The sequence below is a fragment of the Heteronotia binoei genome, chromosome 11 (assembly GCF_032191835.1).
Source record: "Heteronotia binoei isolate CCM8104 ecotype False Entrance Well chromosome 11, APGP_CSIRO_Hbin_v1, whole genome shotgun sequence".
Lineage (NCBI taxonomy): Eukaryota > Metazoa > Chordata > Lepidosauria > Squamata > Gekkonidae > Heteronotia > Heteronotia binoei.
Genome location: NC_083233.1, coordinates 17,382,965 through 17,389,146, shown reverse-complemented (window position 1 = coordinate 17,389,146; position 6,182 = coordinate 17,382,965).

Below are 6,182 nucleotides of genomic sequence, written 5' to 3'. Positions count from 1 at the left end.
CAATTCTGGTCACTGTATCTCCAAAAGGACATTGCAAAGCTAGAAAAAAGTACAGAGAAGGGCAACAAAGTTGATTGGGGGGGGGGGGGGGTGGAGCACCTTCCCTATGAGGAAAGGCTGATGAATGACTTTTCAGTTTAGAAAAGAGATGGCTAAGTGGGGGAGGGGGGTCAAGATAGAGGTTTATAAAATTATGCATGGGGTGGAGAGAGTTGACAAACAGAACTTTTTCTCCCTTTCAAAATACTAGAACTCAATACAACGAGGCTGATAGTATATTCAGGGTGGACAAAAGGAAATACTATTTTACACAGAGAGTGAGTAAAATATGGAATTCGCTCCTCGGTCTGCACCCTTGGTTCATCAAGGAGATCAGTTCCTAGGCTGACCGTGACCCACAACCTCCTCTTCTCCCTAAAGCACCAACGATAAACTCTTCTTTTTCTTTTAGAACTCTAGGCAACCTCCTACTGCCGGGGCCTGCTCATTGCCCAAGTAACCCCCAGACAGCTCCTTGGAGTGCTAACAGGTGGAGGATGCTGACAATGGAAAAAAGGTGCCATGTGTGGCGTCCCCGTTGCCCTTTCCTCACCAGAGACCAGAGCTGCTGGTGTTAAGGGTCCAAAGCAAGAAGCAGAGACTTCTACACCCCACCTTGGATCTTGCCTGAATAGCATAAGAGGACATTTACATTTTCCTCCCAGGTGACACTAGAGGATGTTTGCCCTTCTCTGCTGTCCATGATGGCTCCATTTGAGGCAGGTTGCAGAGGAAGTGACTCTGCAGTCCGCCTCAGATGGAGAACTTGGGTAGGTGGCAGCAGAGAAGGCACACACTTCATGCCCGAGGAGATATCCTCGGTGTCAGAAACATCCCATGTTGAGGGGTCAGCTCTTTCTCCCAGTCCTTCTCTCTAATTGCTCAGTAGCACCAGAGTAACATGGTGGCATGGCCAGATTTGATGGCTGGACATATATATAAAAACGTATATATACTTTCCCCCCCTTGTAAAATATAGCATTCCCCCCAAAGCACAAATGCCCCTACATTAGGAAACATCTGGCATTCATTTACCGGTGGATCAGGAGGTCAGGACCCCTATCAGGACAGTTACCTCAGTGCCCATAGGAAAACATCTGGTATTCCCTTGGGGCACCTGTCACTTTTTGATTTCTGTTTGATGAGGAAAGGGGGGTCACTCTCTTCTTCTGTAAGTAATTTATGTAACAATTACACAGAGCAACAAATTTAGTTAATATATAGTTTTGACGAATTTAGCTGCAGCAGATATTATTTAGTGGTGTTTTCCTAACCTTCCCTCACCAAGGTAGTAGTAGATCATCATTTGTTTTGGCCTGGGGTTCTGGTGAAGCAGGGCAAGTGAAGTCGTGTGGAGGTTTGCATTTCAAGTATCCATCACGGGGTGGCTGTAAGAGCCATATAGAATAGATGTCAGATGTTTGAGAGCCACAAGACAGGAAGGAAGGAATGAAGGAGAGGTGGAAAGAAAGCAACTTTAACTTAAAAAATGCATTTTCCAAGTCACCAACTGGCTTTGCTGGAAGAAGTGATTTAAAGAGACAAAAGCCGTCTCCAAGCTGGCTGCTGGTGATGGGGGCTTTGAAAGCCACACAATATGTATGGAAGAGTCACATGTGGCTCCCAAGCCACAGTTTGGCTACCCCTGTTCTAGGTTCTGCTGTGTCTGAAGGGTAGATTTTAATAATCTATATAATGATTTATATTTTTATTATATTTTATTTATAAGCTGCCTTAGGCAAGTTCCTTGGTGAGAAGGTATAGAAATAACACTGTTTGGTAGCTTCTGGATTATCACTAGAAAGAAGTTATAATATGGATTAGAGAGATTTACCAATAGTGGATGTTTGCTATCACTAAAAAAAAACTTTTATGTTCAGAGGCACCCTGTCTCTGAATATCATATACTATGAAATATTAACTGGTGGACTCCTTTGCTTCCTTTGAGGTTTGCAGGAGCAGACTTAGAGCAAACCCTTCTTTTCTTGGCCCTTCCTTATACTTCTAGATGTGCATCATTTGGCTTCCAGGGAAGAAAAGGTCCACCTGTTCACACATAACATGGGATGTTCGGCCTCTAAAAACTGGAATTTCATAAGCTGCCAACAAAATTCAGTTAAGGCTAGCACTGGTTCCATCTAGTGGTGGGAAAAGGAATATACATGATAGGAGAATGCTGGCAAGCAAGATCCCGGAGAAGCGAAAACGCAAAAAAATTTTTTTTTCCTTCACGTACACCCTCACCATTTTAAAATCTTTGCAAATATCTTTTTGTACTTCATATTATGACAGATCCATTTTCATATTTCAATATGACAAGAAAAGTCCTATGAGCACCCGGATGTAAGCTCATTTTGTCAATGGACTTCCTCAGGAGTAATCTTTCATACAATTCTTCCAGGGTGACCAGCCTTTTGTTACAACTCAATGTAAATGCTCTTCTACACCATCTTCAAGTTCTTTCATCCTGGAATAAACCAAAATACTAACAACAAGGCATACCACAAAGCTGAATGGAAATAAATAATACTTGGGATTTTATATTGTTGTAAAAAACTTACCACTCAATGACACTTAAGTGTATGTACTTCTATTAGGAACTAAAATCAGTCCAAACATATTTTTAACCAGGTGCACAAGCCTTCTGGAGTTTGCTGGACTTTAAGGCTCTCTACAGTATTTTTATTGGAAGCAAGCTGTTCTTTTGGATGGCCAATTGGTCTTCCGCTCTCTATATTTAATTATTTTTAATTTTAATTTCGAGCAAGCCATTCCTTTGGCAACAAATTAGCTCAAGCCACTTAAGTGTAAGATTTAAAGCAAGCCAGTCCTGTGCTTCTACTAAATAACAAAATCTCTTTAAGAGTCTACTGGTGAGCCCTGGAGATCTCCTGCTTTTAGGACTGATCTCCAGCTGGCAGAGATCAGCTCCCCGGGAGAAAATGGCTTCTTGGAAGGGTGGACTTTATGGCACTGTACCAGGCTGAGGCCCCTCCCCTCTCCAAGCCCCACCCTCTCCTTGCTCCACCCCCAAAGCCTCCAGATATTCCCCAACACAGACCTGGCAACCCTACATGACAGCTTAGAGACCTTTAAGCTTTTGAGAATCAAAGCTCCCTTTGTCAGTAAGTACGTAACAATGTTGAGCCTCTTTGGAGAAACGCCATTTTGTGTGTTTAACGGTGAGTTGGATGTGGAGAAACTGTCAAAATTGAGGCAGGCCTTGGCCTAGTCTCTTCCTCATTCCCCCCTGCCCTTCTGTCTTCAGCCAGTAATCAGAGGGCGACTCCCAAAAGAGAACAGGAAGTCCATCAAAGCTATGAGGTGATTTCTCCCAGAATGCTGCAGGACGCTTGACCAGTTCCTTGGTGGGAACCGCAGTTTACGTTAAGTGAGTTTTAGGCAGGAAGAGTTCAGTTCAAGTCAGTCGTCGGTTGATGCTTGCTAACAGCAGAGCCCTGCTCCTGGGTCAGAGTCAGTGCAGTGGCCATTTTGAAGAGTGCGTACAGCCATCTTTTCCAAGAGTAACTGCCTCCCCTGCTTACCATCTAGTTAGGGCATGAGTTTAAACAGGGAGAGAGATGGAGCGTTTTTGCCTACTTTGGTTTAATTCTTCCATTCACTTCTGAATACGCCTGGATATATTAGTAAAAAAGGTAAAGGTAGTCGTCCCCTGTGCGAGCACCAGTTGTTTCCGACTCTGGGATGACATTGCAACGTTTTCACGGCAGACTTTTTTGCGGGGTGGTTTGCCCTTGCCTTCCCCAGTCATCTACACTCTCCCTCCAGCAAGCTGGGCACTCATTTTACCAACCTCAGAAGGATGGAAGGCAGAGTCAACCTTGAGCCAGATACCTGAACCCAGCTTCCATCAGGATCGAACTCAGGTTGTAAGCAAGAGAGCTCAGACTGCAGTACTGCAGCTTTACCACTCTGCGCCACGGGGCTACAATATATATTAGAAAACTTTAAATAAATCGTTTGTCAAAATATCAAGTTCCTTTGTACCACATTGTTTCCCCAACCACTTAGAATGCTGGGGGGGATAGGGGGTCCCTAGGGGGGGAGAGGGAGGGAGAAGAAAGCAGAATGGAAAGTTGCCAACTCTCCAGGGGAGCCCCAAAGGTACCCAGGAAGCCAAGGCGGGTTCCTAGTGACACGGGAGGTTAGGAGGCTGTCCCGCGTAAGTGGAGTCCAAGGCAGAAACGGGTGGCAGCAATACCCGGAGGAAATACAATGGAATGGCTCCTTTAGGGTCAGAATCCCAGGAGGGGTGAGCAGAGCCGCGGCCTGTCAGCTGACGTAGCCCTGGCCTACCACAGCCTCCGTGCCATGAAAAGCTTCAATTGGTCATTTTCTCACATGGAAAAATAAAGGGACAGGACATTTCCCTCCAGGGAGCGAGCCACCTCTAGAATGAATTAAACCAGTTTTCTGCTTCAGGTCATGCTTTCAAATGTACGCACAAAACTCAAGGCCTTTGATGTCCCTGCTTGTATGAACATCTTGCATGGTTCTATAAGGTTTTTTCCCTGCTTAAAAAACAAGTGAAAACTCCTGTGCGGCTAGCGCATACACACTGCAGTTGTGCTAGCTTTTGACTGGAAATTTACATTTCATCAGAGCAATGTGGAGTTGGCAGAGATCTGCATTCGAACACACGTTTGAGTCACTGCCCTTTTTTTTTTTGCTGAAGATGCAAAGGAATTTGCAGTTAACCTCTGGTAGCAGCAGAGAACTCGCAAGACAGGAAATGCAAGTGTAGCAGCTAGAGGCTCAGATTGGGCCTGGGCTGACTCAGGTTCAAATCCCTGCAGACTTGAAGCTCTCTGGGTGCCCCGAGTCCAGGCGCTCATTCTCTCACCATAACCTAACTCAGGGTTGTTGTGAAGATAAACTGGAGGAAGTGAAAACCAGGGCACTGTCCTGACTCCCGAGCTTCTTGTAGGAGACACAAAGGACAGATTCCCTCACTCTTTCTTGGCACCCCCTGCTGAATTTCAGGAGCAATGAGCTTTGTCGAAAAAGGCAGCTTTCTGTCCTGCAAGCAACTGCACCAGTGAAGCCAGGCGTTAGCCACGCAGGATGGCTTCCAAGAGATGCTCAGCTTCACAAAATCTCACAAAAAGCAGTTGGGGCTTTGCGGGTTGATGCGTTCTAGAGGGGTAAGCCTGTTGCTCTATTCTGGAGTAAAACCGTAGTGATCTTTCAGGGGCCACTACAGAAGAGGGAAATTTCAAAACTGTGGCGCAGTCATGGAGGTGCACCTTGGCTATGTAGCCGCACCAGGCCCATCCCAGAAATAACAGACAAACTCACACACCATTTAAGTACAATCCTTCTTTAAAAAAACCAAAACTGACCACTCCCCGAGAGAAAGCAGAAACCCAGCACAGCAAAAGCTACATGCAGCATCCACTATAATGGGGGGTGGAAAGTGTTGTCAAGCCGCAGTTGATGTATGGTGATGCTGTAGGGTTTCAAGGCAGGAGCTGTTCAGAGGTGCCTGGGTTCCTTGGTGGTCTCCCATCCAAGTACTAACCAGGGCTGCCCCTGCTTAGAAGACTGCAGATGTATATCCCGCCCTTCTCTCTGAATCAGTCTCAGAGCGGCTTACAATCCACTATATCTTCTCCTCCCACAACAGAAACCCTGCGAGGTGAGTGGGGCTGAGAAGGCTCTCCCAGCAGCTGCCCTTTCAAGGACAACTCCTATGAAAGCTATGGCTGACCCGAGGCCGTTCCAGCAGGTGCAAGTGGAGGAGTGGGGAATCAAACCCGGTTCTCTCAGATAAGAGCCCGCACACTTCACCACTGCACCAAACTGGCTGTTTCTGAGATCTGATGAGACTGGGCTAGCCAGGTCAGGGTGGGGCTTAGAACCATCATGCTTAAAATTCAGTGGCAAAACGGTGGGATCTGCAATCTCTAGTACTCAGCATGGGTTGAGCAATAGTTCTGGTCCTACTCAATTGATGCAGGAGGATACTCATCCTGCTCTCCGCGTATTCAGTTTGGCACGTGTCCACCTTACAAACAGTGCCTTTTGAGACTTCACTGGCCACTGCCTTTACAAACTCAGTTAACATCCGTAAGAGCTAGGAACGAGATCTTTTATTTGAAAATGGAAATACTTGACGCCTC